Raw genomic sequence first — 18,983 nt, forward strand, 5'->3', positions numbered from 1 at the left:
CATGCCGCCGAAGAAGGCTTCAGCACCAGGGGCTGGCACGCTGCAGCCGCTGGACCCCAATCAAGACGTCCTTTCTCTTAGAGAGGCACGAAGCCAGAAGAGGAAGGCTACCAGTCCAACACCTCTGGAGGATGATCTAGATCAGGAGATTCAAAATCTGGAAATCCTTCAGCAGCAGGTTCAACGCAAGAAGGAAAAGATGGCCAGGGTAGCTGAACTGCAGAGGCAAATAGACGAAGCCTCTGAAGAAGTTCGTCATCTTGCTCAGGACGAGCAACACCGAAGGCCTCAGCATCAAGACCTTCATCAGGAGGGTTTTCCCAACGAAGATGATTGGTATGACAATTTCCATCATGGGAATTTTGTTTTTGATGATGCTTCTCCTCTGTCCGCTGAGCTGCAGGCTACACCTTGGCCCCCGTCCTACAAGCTGCCTCAGCTCCCTGTATTTGATGGCCACTCAGACCCGAAGCAGTTTTTGATGAGCTACGAAGCAACAGTGTCTTCATATGGTGGCAATGCTTCAGTCATGGCCAAATCTTTCGTTATGGCTGTCAGAAGTGTTGCTCAAACCTGGTATTCCTCCCTTCGACCAGGAACGATCACTTCATGGCAGAAGCTGAAGGATTTGTTGTTAACCAGCTTTCAAGGATTTCAGACGAAGCCGGTCACTGCTCAGGCTCTGTTCCAGTGCACTCAGGACCACGAAGAATACCTTCAGGCATATGTCCGAAGGTTCTTGCGTCTGAGGGCACAGGCACCAACGGTGCCCAATGAAATTGTCATCGAGGCCATGATCAAGGGGCTTCGGCCAGGTCCGTCAGCTCAGTACTTCGCCAGGAAGCCTCCTCAAACTTTGGAGAAGCTTCTCCAGAAAATGGATGAATACATTCGGGCCGACAATGATTTTCGCCAAAGAAGGGAGGAGGCTTTCAGGTTTTCTGAAATGACCAGGGGCTTCGGAGGGAGGTTTTACCCGAGGCATGTGAGATCAATTCACAATTCTACACAAAATGATGACAGAGGAAGCCAACAGCAAAGGCCACAATGCTCCTCACAGGCTTCTGGACAACAGCAAAGCTCCTTCCGGCCACCAGCTCCAAGAGGCAGAGGCGCCAGGGGCTTCGGAGGAAGATTTGGCGATCAACCGAGAAGAATCTTTTGCTTATTCTGCGGTGAGAACAAAGGCCATACTACCAGGATGTGCCATGTTACTATACAGAAGCAAAAGGAAATAGCTGAAGCAGCAGCACAACAAGCCCAGCCGAAGCAGGTCATGCATACAGCTTCGTATCATTCGCCCTACATCCCAGAATATGTGGGCAACCATCCTGCAGTCTCTGCCGCTTCGGCAAGCCAGCCTCAAGCTTCCTGGCAACAGCCTCCGCCTCCACCTCCGTTGCAACAAGGCCAGCAGCCAGAAGGGAGCCAATATGCTCCGCATCAAAGGGACTTCAGAGAACAGTCCGAAGCTCGCACGGTCAATAGCACTGTGCCAGAATCAAAGCACATCTATTGACAAATATCCTACCTTAATAGCAATCTTTTTCATTCAGTTTTATTTTCTGTAATAAAGGACATTGTTTAGGTTTCATGTAATTAGTTTCGTTGATTTCTACAAGAGAAATATGTTTTCTTCACAGGCTTGTGATAATAAAAAGGACCTTCGGACTATCGAAAATTCTTCGAAGCAACAAAAAGTCGTTCTAAGGAACGCAGAGTAAGTTTGACGAAGTCACAAAAAGTCGTTCCGAAGGGAGCGCAGTGTAAGTTTTCTGCTCCAAAGTCGTTCCAAAAGGAATGCAGAGCATACAGCGAAAAGTCAACGCTGATACCGCCTAAGTAAAAGGCGAAGAAGCTCCAAAGACGTTCCTAAGGGAATGCAGAGCTTACAGCGAAAAGTCAACGCTGATACCGCCTAAGTAAAAGGCGAAGAAGCTCCAAAGACGTTCCTAAGGGAATGCAGAGCTTACAGCGAAAAGTCAACGCTGATTCCGCTGAAGTAAAAGGCGAAGAAGCTCCTAAGGGAGGCTTATAGCGAAAAGTCAATGCTGATTCACAAAAAGATTGTGTTTTATCGCGCAAATATGCGTGTATCTTCGGAATATCACCTTACATAGCATAGCATCATCACATCATCTTTGCATAACATAAGCATCATACATCATACTGCATGTGGCACAAGGAAATATGATATCAATCTTCGGAAAAACGCTTTGAAAAAGGGGCAAATTATGCCAAGTAACAAGGAGAAACAATATTGATCTCTGAAGTATAGCCTTGAAGAATGTTTCTACGAAGCTTCAAAACTTTCCAGGATACTTCGGATATTGTTGTGATAAATGGTAATTCTTCTTCACGAAGCATGAAAAGAAGGGAAGGTGTTTTTTTTTCGCCAAAGACTCAAAAAAGGTACGTATGTAAAGTTTCATGCATCGTAAAGAATTGAACCATAAAGAAAAATAAAACAAATATGTTACATACAGGATTACAAGATATTACACATGTTACATTTAAAATGTTTTTACAATAGCATCTAGTCTTCCCTAAGTACCACTTCTGCAGCTTCGTTCAACAGTCGATCGACAACTTCATCCATAATAGCTTCAGCCATCTTTTTAATCTCATCGTCACCCTTAGGCCGTGCACCCGGAGATACTTCAGTAGGATCTGAGGAAGGACAGGACATGGCTACTTTGCTATTACAAATCGCAAACAAATCTTAAAGCCTAAGATTACAACACGATAAAAACTATTATTTAATACCTAATTGACCTTCGGCCTCTGCGCTCTTTTCAGCAGCCTCAGCTACTTCTCTAGCATCGTGAATACCCTTTTCACTTCTTCGAATAATTTCTCCGGCCATCTCTCGGCCACCATTATCCCAGATATCAGTAAAAAACTTTCCACCAATTATGCTAGCTTCGGCCGAAGGATCTTTTGTATCTTCAAAGGACAAAGCAGCTTCGGACTGTGCTAAAATTTTTACATGTTCACAGCCCTCCTTCTCTAAGATAGTGGCAATCCCTCTGGCGCCAGAGAAGGCACATATATCTCCTCGGCTATTTAAAATTTCTTCAAAGGCTTCGGCTTCGTGGTTAATCCATTCGATGACACCTTCGGGATTGCCTCTTGAAAAGTTTTCCTCACTTGAGAATGCGCCGACCTTGGCGAAGCTAGCCTTTAATTTCTTGACACAATCTATAGATTTATTGTAGCATCTCTTTTTGGACGAACGAAGCTCTTCAACAGTCACTTCTAGGTGATCTGCCCATTGATCGCTGAGTTCACGCTTTGTTTCTTCAAGTATGCGTTCTTCCTTGGCTCTGGCCAGTTGTTTCCGAAGGTCTTCAATTTCGCGTTTCTGAGCTTCAGCTTGAATTTTAAAAGCAGCTTCGTCCTCTTTTATTTTATTTATCAATGAGTACAATATTTTGTCTTTTTCGAGACCTTCGTTCCTCAGTTCAATTACTTCGGAACGAAGGTTGCTCAGGGCTATAGTACACCCTTCGTCTTCAGTATCTTTCTGTGCCCTGAGGGCATTGCTAAGTATCAAGCCCTGCAAAAAGACATATGTGTGCGTCAATAGGTTTTGTCAAACGAAAAATTTTTTGGACTCAACAAAAAAAAATACAAAAAATTTATTTGTCGCACCTTTAAACTATTGTAAGCCAGGCTGTCGGCCAGATCGTTCTTCGACAGCACCGAAAGTCCGTCTTCTAAAGTTGGGAATCCGAAGCTTCTGCTCATCTCCCGACAGACAGAAATTTCCTTGCTGTCGGGGAGACAATACAAGAAGTCTTCTTCTCCACTGCCATTAAATATTAACGCCCCCTTTGGATATTTCAGTTTTTGGGCATAATGTTGGGCCTCTTGTTCTTCTTTTTCTGATAATTTTTTCCCCGAAGCATGACGGAAAATATAATCACGAATTTTGGGGGATGCTTCGGGGGCAACAACACCGGTTTCTTCAACAAAAGTTGGCTTTGTTATTTTTTCTGCCTCACTTTCCAAAGGTTTTCCCTTTACGGGCTCTGAGGGCCCAGCTTCGGCTTCAGCCCCTTGCTCTGGGATTGTAGAACCAGAAGTTTCAACTGTTGTTTCAGGAGTAACAGCAGCCTTCTTCGGAGGTGTGCTCGAAGATTTGATCGTTTCTAGTACATCTAGCACATTAGCCATTCTCTTTCTCTTTGGAGTTACGGCTGGCACTTTTTCATTTTTTGCTGTCCCAATGATTGCTGTAGGACTCAAAACTTCTGATGTTTTGGAGCCCTCAGTTGTTTCCTTTATCTCTTCCATTTTTTCTGTGAACGGCGCTTCGGCCTTCTCTTTCGTTTCTGGTAACAAAATCTTTGATTGCTCCAATTTTGTCTTTGTTGGCACTTCGGCCGTTTCTGCGACTTCTGGCAGCGAAGTTGGCTCGGCTGGTTTTTTAGCTTCGGTGGCCGAAGAAGTTTCTCCGGTAAACTCAGGCACCGAAGCTGGTTCAATATAGCGCGGCCGATGCGTGAGAACCTTTATCTTCTTCCTTTTCGGTTTTGGCTCGCTAGGAGCAGCTGCAGTTTCTTCTTTTGCAGAGGTTGTGTTTTTTCTTTTCTGCCTTCGGATGGGATAGCAATAGTCAGGGTAGATAAACCCAATAGCATCAAATACCCGATTCAGCCTCTTCTTTTTTCGGCCTCCGAAGGCTGCTGACATTGCAGTATCTTCGGCCTTCGAGTAGGTACCAAGCAGCTCATCACTTAAATTATCAATGCTTTTCAACCACTCATCATCTGGTTCAATAAATTTATCTCCAAACTTAAAAGTGTACTTAAACCTGACAAGTCCACCTTCGTTGGCCTCTTTAATGGTTTCTTGTGGCATTTCCCATTTCTCTGCAAGCGGCCACACCCTGAAAGCGATGTGCTCTTGTACTAAGTCCCTTGTTCCTATAAAAGAACAGACAATGCCGAAGGCTCTCTGGCATTCTTCGGCAGCTTCATTCATTTCAACCTTCGGCCTGCGAAGGCCGAAGCTTTGCCAAATAGGGCGCATAATTATACCCTTGATATCTTCTCGTGCTTTCAGATCATTTTTTACATAGAACCATTCTGTCATCCAGCCGCTGGGCCATCTTTTCCGAAAAGTTGGCACGGGGCAGCTTGATCCAGACCGAGAAACAAAATTGTAGCAGCCAAAGTTATTGTGATACTGTTCCTTACCCCAAGGTATTGCCTCGTATGATAATTCGTGCATATTGCAGAAACTTTTTGCATCAGGCTTCAGACCTTGGCTTCGCACGGCCCACACAAAGATATTCAGCCTTATGATTGCCTCGGGGGTAAGTTGGTGAAGATAGACTTCAAAAATCTTCAGCACCTCCACGATGAAGCTGTTCAAGGGCAATCGCAGCCCAGCCTTCAAAAAGCTTCGGAACACTACGACTTCATTCTCTTCGGGGTGTGGACAAGTCTTCTCCCCTTCGTCGGCCCTCACAACGGACAAATCCCGGAAATACCTTCCTCTCATGTTAACAAGATGATTCTCTTTGATAGTTGATTTACCATAAACTGAATGGCTTGGTCGCCAGGGGCGATCTTCGGAGTCTTCGCCACCGCTGTCCACATCATAACTTTCACTGTCACCAGTATCTTCAGACAGCCCTTCCAGAATCTCCTTGGTGATTTTTTCTGTGTTGGTCTTCGACATCGCTATAAGAAATCCTAAGTTCTTCTCTTCATCAAGACTCAGCTTCATCTCAGCAGCAGCCTTCTTAGCAGCTTCAGACATCTTCGGAAACACTAAAAAAATGTTTTCAAAGCCGAAGCTTCAAAGCTGAAAGCTTAGCAAATCACAGCGCACAAGAGCTAAAAATTGAGTGAGCGGGAGTGGTTGGCCAGAAAGCGTGCAAAATGAGTTTGCGGTATGGCCGTATTTATACGCTCGGTGCGTTGACAGTTGAAAGACCCCACTTGTCATTGAATGTTGCTATTCTAGCAAAGGGAAGGTGTTTTTTCGGACCTTCGGCGTAAAGCCTTCGTCCATATCGCAATCTAAATTTATTATTTCAAACAAATTAATATTGCGAGGGGCTACTGTTGGGGACCTTCGGCGTCCGAAGGTCCTCAAAAACAGGATTTAACAGTATTTCTGTAGTACAATGTGTGAACAGGTACCCTCGGACTAAAGTCGGCGTTGCTGTAAACCGGAATAATACGAAGGTTGATACAGAGCCGAAGGTGTGAGCAGGAAAGCTTCGGCGTGACAGCAAAGAGTGGAACCGACTTAAAGATAAAAAGGCTATTCAGACCTCGGTAGACTACTATAGAATTATTATCAAATGTAAAGGGCATGAATGTAATTTTGTAAGGGCTGTGTCCCGTGCCTATAAATAGGTGAACAGTGTCCCTGTACTGTTCACGCTGACTTGGCATTCGCTTTTTGCGTCACACTTGTATTGTCATTTCCTTCCGATTGAAGGTACACTTGTGATTCAATAATATTTTTATTTATGCTCAATAATAAATGATTGTTCATGTTTTCTTTTATATTATATTTTATCACCTTCGTCATTGTCTGATGAGTTTATGAAGGTATGTCCTTCATAACCTTCGTCCGCAAGTCATTACATCCTAAGGGAAATAATGTTTCGGAGGACGAAGGACATTGACGATTAACATTTTCTATGTTGCCTTGTTCTTAACTCTTGAAGTGCTTGAGAACAAGTCCCCAACAAGTCCATAGAGCGCCTTAGAGAGCTTACACACGTGGTCGGGGTACCTTTCATCCTCAAAGCCAGGGCGTTGTTCCACGTATACCTCCTCCTTGATTGGCCCATTGAGGAAAGCGCTCTTCACATCCATTTGGAACAACCTGAATGAGTGGTGAGCGGCATAGACTAATAGAATGCGAATAGACTCTAGCCTAGCCATAGGAGCAAAAGTCTCCTCGAAATCCAAACCTGCGACTTGGGCATAACCTTTTGCCACAAGTCGAGCCTTGTTCCTTGTCACCACCCCGTGCTCGTCCTGTTTGTTGCGGAACACCCACTTGGTTCCCACAACATTTTGCTTGGGACGTGGCACCAGGCTCCAAACTTCATTCCTCTTGAAGTTGTTGAGCTCTTCCTGCATGGCCAACACCCAGTCCGGATCTTGCAAGGCCTCTTCTACCTTGAAAGGCTCAATAGAAGAGACAAACGAGTAATGCTCACAAAAGTTAGCTAATCTTGAGCGAGTAGTTACTCCCTTGATTATATCACCCAGAATCTGATCGACGGGGTGATTTCTTTGGATTGTCGCTCGGACTTGAGTTGGAGGGGCCAGTGGTGCTTCTTCCTCCATAGCTGGTTCTTCTTATGCTCCCCCTTGATCACGCGCCTCTTCTTGAGGAACCTGTTCATCATCTTGAGTTGGGGGATGCACCATTGTTGAGGAAGAAGGTTGATCTTGCTCTTGTTGTTCTTGTGGTCGCACATCTCCAATCGCCATGGTGTGTATTGCGGCCGTTGGAACATCATCTTCATCTACATCATCAAGATCAACTTGCTCTCTTGGAGAGCCATTAGTCTCATCAAATATAACGTCGCTAGAGACTTCAACCAAACCCGATGATTTGTTGAAGACTCTATACGCCCTTGTATTTGAGTCATACACTAGTAAAACCCCTTCTACTGCCTTGGGAGCAAATTTAGAATTTCTACCTTTCTTCACTAGAATGTAACATTTGCTCCCAAATACACAAAAGTATGAGACGTTGGGTTTGTTACCGGTAAGAAGTTCATACGAGGTCTTCTTGAGGAGGCGATGAAGGTAGACCCGGTTTATGGCGTGGCAAGCTGTGTTCACAGCTTCCGACCAAAACTGCTTAGGCGTCTTGAACTCTCCAAGCATTGTCCTCGCCATGTCGATGAGCGTCCTGTTCTTCCTCTCTACCACACCATTTTGTTGTGGTGTGTAGGGAGCGGAGAAATCGTGCTTGATGCCTTCCTCCTCAAGATACTCCACTTGTAGATTCTTGAACTCGGACCCGTTGTTGCTTCTTATCTTTTTCACCTTGAGCTCAAATTCGTTTTGAGCCCTCCTTAGAAAGTGCTTGAGGGTCCCTTGGGTTTCTGATTTATCCTTCAAAAAGAACACCCAAGTGAAGCGGGAAAAATCATCAACAATTACTAGACCATACTTACTTCCCCCGATGCTAAGGTAGGCGACGGGTCCGAAGAGGTCCATGTGGAGAAGCTCCAGTGGTCTTGATGTTGTCATCGCATTCTTGTTGTGATGAGCGCTTCCCACCTGTTTCCCTACCTGGCAAGCTGCACAAGGTCTATCTTTCTCGAAACAAACATTTGTTAGTCCTAACACATGTTCTCCCTTTAGAAGTTTGTGAAGGTTCTTCATCCCAACATGTGCTAGACGGTGATGCCACAGCCAGCCCATACTAGTCTTAGCTATTAAGCATGCATCTAGATCGGCCTCCTCTTTTGAAAAATCCACTAAGTAGAGTTTGTCGTCTAATACACCCTTAAAAGCTAGTGAACCATCACTCCTTCTAAAGACAGACACATCTACATTGGTAAATAGACAATTATAACCCATGTTACATATTTGACTTACAAACAATAAGTTGTACCCGAGCGATTCAACTAAGAACACATTTGAGATAGAATGCTCGGATGAAATGGCTATTTTTCCTAGTCCTTTAACCTTGCCTCGGTTCCCATCTCCAAAGATGATCGAATCTTAGGAATCCTTGTTCTTGACGTAGGAGGTGAACATCTTCTTCTCCCCCGTCATGTGGTTTGTGCATCCGCTGTCGATAATCCAGCTTGAGCCCCCGGATGCATAAACCTGCAAGACAATTTACACTTGGGTTTTAGGTACCCAACTCTTGTTGGGTCCTACAAGGTTAGTCACAATAGCCTTTGGAACCCAAATGCAAGTCTTGTCTCCCTTGCATTTGGATCCCAACTTTCTAGCAACTACTTTTTCATTCTTACATAAAAGAGCAAATGAAGTATTGCAAGCATGGTAAATGGTAGAAGGTTTATTACATATTCTCCTAGGCACATGGTGCACAACATATTTTTCCTAGGCCTACCATGCACAAAAGTAGAGCTAGAGGCAAACATAGCATGTAAATCATTATAATCAACATAACTCCTATTATAATGAGCATTTCTAGAAAATTTTCTGTCATTATAAATGAAAGCATGATTCCTTTGAGTACTATTAGCCATAGGGGCCTTCCCTTTCACCTTGTTGGGAATGGGAGCCCTTTGGCTTGTTAAGTTCTTGGCTTCCTTTCGAAAGCCAAGTCCATCCTTAATTGAGGGGTGTCTACCAACGGTGTAGGCATCCTAGCAAATTTTGACTTATCAAAATCAACCTTGAAAGTCTTAAGTTGAGCATTAAAACTTGCCACCTCATCATTTAATTTGGTAATAGACGCAAGATGTTTATCACAAGCATCAATATCAAAATCCTTGCATCTATTACAAATTACAACATGTTCTACACATGAACTAGATTTATTAGCTACCTTTAGCTTAGCATTTAAATCATCATTCAAAATCTTTAAACTAGAGATTGATTCATGGCACACAGACAATTCAGAGGATAACATTTCATTTCTTTTAGTTTCTAAAGCTAGAGACTTTAGTACACTAACAAATTTGTCATGCTCTTCATACAAAATATCCTCTTGCTTCTCTAGCAATCTATCTTTTTCATTTAAAGCATCAATTAACTCATTGATTTTATCTACCTTAGTTCTATCTAAACCCTTAAATAAATTAGTATAATCTACTTCATCATCACTAGAATCATCATCGCTTGAAGTAGTATACTTAGGGGTTTCTCGAACACTTACCTTCTTTTCCTTGGCCATGAGGCAAGTGTGGTGTTCATTGGGGAAGAGAGAAGACTTATTGAAGGCCGAGGCTGCCAGTCCTTCATCGTCGGAGTCGGATGAAGAGCAGTCTGAGTCCCATTCTTTGCCAAGGTGCGCCTCGCCCTTCGCCTTCTTGTAAACTTTCTTCTTCTCCCTCTTCCTATGCTTTTCTTGTTCCTGGTCATTTTCATTATCGGGGCATTGTGCTATAAAATGACCAGGCTTCCCCTTTGCTTTGTTTTTGTTGGGGTGCTCCTTGTGTCCTTTTAGAGCGGTCTTGAAGCGCTTGATGATAAGCGCCATTTCATCTTCGTTGAGGCCAGCGGCCTCTACTTGTGCCACCTTGCTTGGTAGCGTCTCCCTGCTGCTGGTTGCTTTGAGGGCAATGGTTTGAGGCTCGTGGATGGGTAGAGGGCCATTAAGAGCGTCGTCCACATATCGGGCCTCCTTCACCATGATGCGCTCGCTCACAAACTTCCCAAGAATCTCCTTGGGCGTCATCTTGGTGTACCTAGGATTCTCACGAATAAGGTTAACAAGATGGGGATCAATTACCGTGAATGACCTTAGCATAAGTCGGACGACGTCGTGGTCCATCCATCTTGTACTTCCATAGCTCCTAATCTTGTTGACCAGGGTCTTGAGCCTGTTGTATGTTTGTGTTGGCTCCTCTCCCCTGATCATCACAAACCTTCCCAGCTCACCTTCCACCGACTCCATTTTGGTGATCATGGTGGCGTCGTTTCCCTCATGCGATATCTTGAGGGTGTCCCATATTTGCTTGGCGTTGTCCAAGCCGCTCACCTTGTTGTATTCATCTCTGCACAAAGATGCTAGCAAGACAGTGGTAGCTTGTGCATTCTTATGAATTTGCTCATTGACAAACACAGGGTTATCGGTACTATCAAAATGCATTCCATTTTCAACTATCTCCCAAATACTAGCATGGAGAGAAAATTGAAAGGGAAATGTGCCCTTGGGCCATTTCTAAAGTGTTTTGGTGATTAAGTGCCCAACACATATTCTCTAAGTGTTAAATTGTGCCAAAGGTTGAAGAAGTGCAAATCATGGAACAAGGTACGTTTCTAGACTTAGTACATTGATTTGGGTACTAATGTATTGTGTCTAAGTGCTAGAAACAGGAGAAAATGGATTAGAAAAGAGTTGGCTGTGTACAGCCAACTGCTGCTCAGTCTGGGTGCACCGGACTGTCCGGTGGTTCACCGGACAGTGTTTGGTGTGCCAGACAAGTCCAAGGTGAACCGGCCACTCTCGGGACTCGACGGCGGCGTACGGCTATAATTCACCAGACTGTCCGGTGGTTCACCGGACTATTTGGTGAGTCGTTCGCGGCGAAGTCGTCGCTCTCGGGAAAAGTTCAACGGCGTACAGCTAAAATTCACCGGACTGTCCAGTGGTGCACCGGACTGTCCGGTGAGCCAACGGTCGACTGCGCAACGGTTGGCAGCGAAATTGGCGGGCGACACGTGGCCCGCACCAACGGTCGGAAGGGGGCACCAGACTGTCTAGTGTGCACCGGACAGTGTCCGGTGCGCCAACCGACGCCGAGGAGCAACGGTCATCTGCGCCGGAAAAGGAAGGAGATCAGCACTGGACAAGCTACAGTGGCTGTCCGGTGGCGCACCGGACTGTCCGGTGTGCCACCTGATAGAAGGCAATCTTAGCCTTTCTTGTTGGTCTCCAACGGCTCCTAGCTGCCTTGGGGCTATAAAAGGGACCCCTAGGCGCAAGGAGGAGTCACCCAAGCATACTCTAAGCATTCTAAGTCTTCCACACTCCGTCTCCACGCACTTGATCGACTATGTTAGTGATTTGAGCTCCGTTCTAGTTGTGAACTCGTTGTGCTTCATTTTGAGCTCAAGTCTTGGCTTGTGTGCGTGTGTATTGCTGCAGATTTGTGTGTGTTGCTTCCCACCCTTACTCTTGTGCTTTCACTGTGATCTTTGTTGTAAGGGCGAGAGACTCCAACTTGTGGAGATTCCTCGCAAACGGGAAAAAAAGTTAAGCAAAGAAAAGCCGTGGTATTCAAGTTGATCATTGGATCACTTGAAAGGGGGTTGAGTGCAACCCTCGTCCAATGGGATGCAAAACGTGGAAGTATGCAAGTATTACTTGGCCGAACCACGGGATAAACTCGTCTGTCTCTTGTGATTGTTTCTCTGTGATACTTGTGTGTTCGCAAGAGCTCGCAACTTAGCCGTACTAACACTTAACCAAGTTTTGTGGCTATTAGTATTTGAATTTTACAGGATCACCTATTCACCCCCTCTAGGTGCTCTCAATTGGTATCAGATCCGTTCTCTTCACGTAAGGGACTAATCGCCCGAAGAGATGGATCCTAAGGGAAAGGGGATGGTGGTCAACGATAAAGAAAAGGAGTCCATCTTCAACGAGCCAAGGGACGACAAGCCCACTGACTCTGGCTCGAGTCACAAGAAGAAGGACGGGAAGAAGAAGAGACGTATCAAGAAGATCGTCTACTACGACAGCGACGAATCTTCTTCTTCACCAAGAGACAACAACGACGAGAAAAAGAAACTGGTTAATTCAAATTATTCATTTGATTATTCTCGTATTCCTTTTAATTCCAATGCTCATTTGCTTTCAATTCCTCTCGGTAAACCTCCACACTTTGATGGAGAGGACTACGCTTTTTGGAGTCACAAAATGCGTAGTCACTTATTTTCTCTACATCCTAGTATATGGGAGATAGTAGAAAATGGAATGCATTTCGACAGTACCGATAACCCTGTGTTTATCAATGAGAAAATCTATAAGAATGCACAAGCTACCACTGTTTTGCTAGCATCCTTGTGCAGGGACGAGTACAATAAGGTGAGCGGTTTGGACAACGCCAAGCAAATTTGGGACACCCTCAAAATATCACATGAGGGAAACGACGCCACCATGATCACCAAAATGGAGTTGGTGGAAGGCGAGCTAGGGAGGTTTGTAATGATTAAGGGAGAGGAGCCAACACAAACGTACAACAGGCTCAAGACCCTGGTCAACAAGATTAGGAGCTATGGAAGCACGAGATGGATGGACCACGACGTCGTCCGACTTATGCTCAGGTCTTTCACTGTTATTGACCCTCATCTTGTGAACCTCATCCGTGAAAATTCCAGGTACACAAAGATGACGCCCGAGGAGATACTCGGAAAATTTGTGAGCGGGCGTATGATGGTCAAGGAAGCAAGATATGTTGATGATGCATTGAACGGCCCAATGCCCATCTATGAGCCCCAGGCCCCAGCCCGTTGCACTCAAGGCAACAAGCAGCAGCAGGGAGGCGCTACCTAGCAAGGTGGCACATGTTGAGGCTGCCAGGCTAAATGAAGATGAGATGCCCCTAATCATAAAGCGCTTCAAGACCGCATTAAAAGGACACAAGGAGCACCCTAACAAGAACAAGGCAAAGGGAAAGCACTCCTGTTTCAAATGCGGTAAGACTGGTCATTTTATAGCAAATTGTCCCGATAATGCTAATGACCAGGAACAAGAAAAGAGCGGGAAGAGGGAGAAGAAGAAGGCCTACAAGAAGGCGAAGGGCGAGGCGCACCATGGCAAAGAATGGGATTCCGATTGCTCTTCTTCCGACTCCGACGACGAAGGACTCGCTGCCTCAGCCTTCAACAAATCGTCACTCTTCCCCAACGAGCACCACACTTGCCTCATGGCCAAGGAAAAGAAGGTAAGCGCTCGAGAAACCCCTAAGTATACTACTTCAAGCGATGATTCTAGTGATGATGAAGTAGATTATACTGAATTATTTAAGGGTTTAGATAGAGCAAAAGTAGATAAAATTAATGAGTTAATTGATGCTTTAAATGAAAAGGATAGACTTTTAGAAAAGCAAGCTGATATTTTGTATGAAGAGCATGATAAGTTTGTTAGTGTGCAAAAATCTCTTGCTTTAGAGGTTAAAAGGAATGAAATGCTTTCTTCTGAATTATCTGCTTGTCATGAAACAATGTCTAGCTTAAAGAGTGTTAATGATGATTTAAATGCTAAGCTAGAAGTAGCCAATAAAACTAGATCTTGTGTAGAACATGTTGCCATTTGTAATAGGTGTAAGGATTTTGATGTTGATGCTTGTGTTGAACACCTTACATCAATTACTAAATTAAATAATGAGGTGGCAAGTCTTAATGCTCAACTTAAGACTTGCAAGATAGATTTTGATAAGTTAAAATTTGCTAGGGATGCCTACACCGTTGGTAGACATCCCTCAATTAAGGATGGACTTGGCTTTCGAAAAGAAGCCAAGAACTTAACAAGCCAAAGGGCTCCCATTCCCAACAAGGAGAAAGGGAAGGCCCCTATGGCTAGTAGTAATCAAAAGAATCATGCTTTCATGTATAATGATAGAATTTTTTTTAGAAATTCTCATTATAATAGGAGTTATAATGCTTTTGACTCACATGATATGATTGCTTCAAGTTCAAATGGTAGGCCTAGGAGAAACTTTGTGTCTCATGCTCCTAGGAAAATGTGTAATAAACCTACCACTGTCTTTCATGCTTGCAACACTACGTTTGTACTTTCATGTAAAAATGAAAAAGTGGTTGCTAGAAAGTTGGGCTTCAAATGCAAGGGAGACAAGACTTGCATTTGGGTCCCAAAGGCTATTGTAACTAACCACGTAGGACCCAACAAAAGTTGGGTACCTAAAACTCAAGTATAAATTGCCTTGCAGGTTTATGCATCCGGGGGCTCAAGCTGGATTATCGACAGCGGATGCACAAACTACATGACGGGGGAGAAGAAGATGTTCACCTCCTACGTCAAGAGCAAGGATTCCCGGGACTCGATCATTTTTGGAGATGGGAACCAAGGCAAGGTTAAAGGACTAGGAAAGATAGCCATTTCATCTGAGCATTCCATATCCAATGTGTTCTTAGTTGAATCGCTCGGGTACAACTTATTATCTATCAGTCAACTATGTAATATGGGTTATAATTGTCTATTTACCAATGTAGATGTGTCTGTCTTTAGAAGGAGTGATGGTTCATTAGCTTTTAAGGGTGTACTAGACGGCAAACTCTACTTAGTTAATTTTTCGAAAGAGGAGGCCGATCTAGATGCATGCTTAATTGCTAAGACTAGCATGGGCTGGCTGTGGCATCGCCGTCTAGCACATGTTGGGATGAAGAACCTTCATAAACTTCTAAAGGGAGAACATGTGTTAGGTCTAACCAATGTATTTTTCAAAAAAGATAGACCTTGTGCAGCTTGTCAAACAGGTAAACAGGTGGGAAGCACTCATCACAGCAAGAATATGATGACCTCATCAAGACCTCTGGAGCTACTTCATATGAACCTCTTCGGACCCATCGCCTACCTCAGCATCGGGGGAAGTAAGTATGGTCTTGTTATTGTTGACGAGTTTTCCCGCTTCACTTGGATATTCTTTTTGCAGGATAAATCAGAAACCTAAGGGACCCTAAAGCGCTTTCTAAGGAGAGCTCAAAACGAATTTGAGCTCAAGGTGAAAAAGATAAGAAGTGACAACGGGTCCGAGTTCAAGAACTTACAAGTGGAGGAGTACCTTGAGGAGGAAGGAATCAAGAACGAGTTCTCCGCTCCCTACACACCACAGCAAAACGGTATGGTAGAGAGGAAGAACAGGATGCTTATCGACATGTCAAGGACGATGCTTGGAGAATTCAAGACGCCCGAGTGGTTTTGGTCGGAAGCTGTGAACACAGCTCGCCACGCCATAAACCGAGTCTACCTTCATCGCCTCCTCAAGAAGACCTCGTATGAACTTCTAACCGGTAACAAACCCAACGTTTCATACTTTCGTGTATTTGGGAGTAAATGTTACATTCTAGTAAAGAAAGGTAGGACTTCCAAATTTGCTCTCAAAGCTGTAGAAGGGTTTTGCTAGGTTATGACTCAAATACAAAGGCGTATAGAGTCTTCAACAAATCATCGAGTTTGGTTGAAGTCTCTAGCGTCGTTGTATTTGATGAAACTAATGGCTCTCCAAGAGAGCAAGTTGATCTTGATGATGTAGATGAAGATGATGTTCCAACGGCCAAAATGCGCACGATGGCGATTGGAGATGTGCGACCACATGAACACCAAGAGCAAGATCAACCTTCTTCCTCAACGATGGTGCATCCCCCAACTCAAGATGATGAACAGGTTCCTCAAGAAGAGGCGCGTGATCAAGGGGGAGCATAGGAAGAACCAGCTTTGGAGGAAGAAGCACCACGGGCGCCTCCAACTCAAGTCCGAGCGACGATTCAAAGGAATCATCCCGTCGACTAGATTCTAGGTGATATAAGCAAGGGAGTAACTACTCGCTCAAGATTAGCTAACTTTTGTGAGCATTACTCATTTGTCTCTTCTATTGAGCCTTTCAGGGTAGAAGAGGCCTTGCAAGAACCGGACTGGGTGTTGGCAACAAACAAGACGAGCACGGGGTGGTTACAAGAAACAAGGCTCGACTTGTGGCAAAAGGTTATGCCCAAGTCGTAGGTTTGGATTTTGAGGAGACTTTTGCTCCTGTGGCTAGGCAAGAGTCTATTCGCATTCTATTAGCCTATGCCGCTCACCACTCTTTCAGGTTGTTCCAAATGGATGTGAAGAGCGCTTTCCTCAACGGGCCAATCAAGGAGGAGGTGTACGTGGAGCAACCCCTGTCTTTGAGGATGAACGGTACCCCGACCATGTGTGTAAGCTCTCTAAGGCGCTCTATGGACTTAAGCAAGCCTCAAGAGCATGGTATGAATGCCTTATCGATTTCCTAATTGCTAATGCTTTCAAGGTTGGGAAAGCCGATCCAACTCTTTTCACTAAGACTTGTGATGGTGACCGATTTGTGTGCCAAATTTATGTCGATGGCATAATATTTGGTTCTACTAACCAAAAGTCTTGTGAGGAGTTTAGCAGGGTGATGACACAGAAATTTGAGATGTCGATGATGGGCGAATTGAACTACTTCCTTAGGTTCCAAGTGAAGCAACTCAAGGACGGCATCTTCATCTCCCAAACGAAGTACACTCAAGATCTTCTCAAGCGGTTTGGGATGAAGGACGCCAAGCCCGCGAAGACACCAATGGGCACCGACGGACATGTCGACCTCAACAAAGGAGGTAAGTGCGTTGATCAGAAGGCATACTGGTCTATGATAGGTTCCTTGCTTTGTTTATGTGCTAGTAGACCGGATATTATGCTTAGCGTATGCATGTGTGCTAGATATCAATCTGACCCAAGGGAATGTCACCTTGTGGCCGTTAAGCGAATTCTTAGATATTTAGTTGCTACGCCTTGCTTCGGGATCTGGTATCCAAAGGGGTCTACCTTTGACTTAATCGGATATTCAGACTCCGATTATGCCAGGTGCAAGGTTGATAGGAAGAGTACATCAGGGACATGCTAATTCCTAGGAATGTCCCTGGTGTCTTGGAGCTCAAAGAAACAGACATCCGTTGCCCTATCCACCGCTGAGGCCGAGTATGTTGCCGCAGGACAGTGTTGTGCGCAACTACTTTGGATGAGGCAAACCCTCCGGGACTTTGGCTACAATCTGAGCAAAGTCCCACTCCTATGTGACAATGAGAGTGCAATCCACATGGCAGATAATCCTGTTGTACACAGCCGCACTAAGCACATAGACATCCGGCATCACTTCTTGAGAGACCACCAGCAAAAGGGGGATATCGAGGTGTATCATATTAACACCGAGATCCAGCTAGCCGATATCTTCACCAAGCCTTTAGATGAGAAAAGGTTTTGCAGGTTGCGTAGTGAGCTAAATGTCTTAGATTCACGTAACTTGGATTGATCTATAGCATATATGTGTTTTATGCCTTTGATCATGTTAATTTATGCATTTCAATCTATTTTTGTTCATTTGTGGTGCTCAAGTTGTACACATGATCCCGGACCTCACAAGTCCATTTGCAAGTGATGCACTTATTTAGGGGGAGGCATGCTACAACTTGGCCCTTTGAGACTAACCTTTGTGTTTGAGTTTACTTGATTTAGTCTCAAAAGTGAATTAAAAGGAAAAGGTGAACTTGGACCATGCAAAGACTTCCACTGCACTCCGGTATTAACTCCAAGTTCATATCTATGCTCTTATTGCCTTTTTGCTCTTAATTGACAATTTTGGTGAGGAAATAGGGTTAAAGGGCCAAGAATGATCCCATTTTGGTGCTTAATGCCAAAGGGGGAGAAATTAAGGCCAAAGCAAATGGATTAGCTACCACTTGTGAAATTTCGAAAAGAGTAGAGTTAGAACTTTTTGATTTGTCCAAAACACTCTCATTGCCAAATTTGGTCTCTTGTGGCGAGAATTTATTACTATGGGAAAAAGGGGGAGTTTTTGACTCTTAATCAATTTTACTCTTGGATTATCTCTCGTTGTGCACAAACAAGTGAGTTTGTTGTAGAGATAGGAAAATGAATTTGATTTAAAAAACAAACCAATTGGTGGCAAAGATTGATCCAAATATGTCAAAATCTGTGGAAAGACAATTTGTTCTCTTTTGCATTGATATTGCACTTCTTTTGGTTGCCTTTTGATGTGTTGGCATAAATCACCAAAAAGGGGGAGATTGAAAGAGAAACGTGCCCTTGGGCCATTTCTAAAGTGTTTTGGTGATTAAGTGCCCAACACATATTATCTAAGTGTTAAATTGTGCCAAAGATTGAAGAAGTGCAAATCATGGAACAAGGTACGTTTCTAGACTTAGTACATTGATTTGGGTACTAATGTATTGTGTCTCAGTGCTAGAAACAGGAGAAATGGATTGGAAAAGAGTTGGATGTGTACAGCCAACTACTGCTCGGTCTGGGTGCACCGGACAGTGTCCGGTGGTGTACCGGACAGTGTCCGGTGCGCCAGACAAGTCCAAGGTGAACCGGCCACTCTCGGGACTCGACGACGGCGTACGACTATAATTCACCGGACTGTCCGGTGGTTCACCGGGCTATCCGGTGAGTCGTTCGCGGCAAAGTCGTCGCTCTCGGGAAAAGTTCAACGGCGTACGACTAAAATTCTCCGGACTGTCCGGTGGTGCACCGGACTGTTCGGTGAGCCAACGGTCGACTGCACAACTGTCAGCAGCGAAATT

The sequence above is a fragment of the Zea mays genome, chromosome 8 (genome assembly GCF_902167145.1).
Source record: "Zea mays cultivar B73 chromosome 8, Zm-B73-REFERENCE-NAM-5.0, whole genome shotgun sequence".
NCBI lineage: Eukaryota > Viridiplantae > Streptophyta > Magnoliopsida > Poales > Poaceae > Zea > Zea mays.